This window comes from Chelonoidis abingdonii, chromosome 24 (genome assembly GCF_003597395.2).
Source record: "Chelonoidis abingdonii isolate Lonesome George chromosome 24, CheloAbing_2.0, whole genome shotgun sequence".
NCBI classification, from domain to species: Eukaryota; Metazoa; Chordata; order Testudines; family Testudinidae; genus Chelonoidis; species Chelonoidis abingdonii.
This window is the reverse complement of record NC_133792.1, coordinates 12627090-12628024: the sequence shown is the minus strand read 5'-3', so window position 1 is coordinate 12628024 and position 935 is coordinate 12627090.

Below are 935 nucleotides of genomic sequence, written 5' to 3'. Positions count from 1 at the left end.
ATCCTTTTAGATGATGCGTTAGAGACAGTCCTTGGAAGACGGAGACCCACTTGTCAAACACCAACCATGCACATAAGGCAAAGGAACTGCCAGTGCAATGTGAGTGGACTCTTTTTTTACTGTTATGACTTCTCTAGCTTCAGAGTGAGTTAATTGCTTTTAATCCTTATGCTTTGTATCCTTTTGGTGGGTATATAATATGATGATGGGCTGATGGCCACGTAGCTGTATGTGTAGCTAATTGTGTGCACTTGTATTTGTCCTTAATTGATGACATTAAATGTCTCTTTCCTGAACACTAACATTTTGTGATTGAGTAATGGTGGACTTGCATCAGACATAATCAACCCTTCAGTGTCTGCTTTTGACATGTTGGCAAAGCTTATCTGGAACTGTTTCCCATCAGTTCCATTATGCAATTATAGCAAAAATTCCACAACTGCCTGCCTCTGATTATGATTTTCCTTCAAACCTAGTATAGGGTTGGAGGGAGGGATAAGGTATATCTTTGATTATCAGCAGGAGGTCAGACTAGATGATCATAATGGTCCCTTCTGACCTTAAAGTCTATGATTATGATTCTATCTGGCAAAAAGTCACCCATGTTGATGGGAACTTATGCAGAGCAGCACTGAATCACAGTTTAAAGCTGCAGTGTTTAACTTTTTTCCAGGAAGCAGGATGCTAGCTGCTTCTGTGGGAAATCCAAACTGGCCTATGCATACACTGGGTAGCTATTACCAGTTGAATGGAAGCTCATTCTATTGTACCAGGCCATGCATCTTCCTAAACTTAACTGAATGGCTGAAAAAGCAGCAGAGAATCCTGTGGCACCTTATAGACTAACAGACGTTTTGGATCATGAGCTTTCGTGGGTGAATGTCCACTTCGTCATTCACCCACGAAAGCTCATGATCCAAAACGTCTGTTAGTCT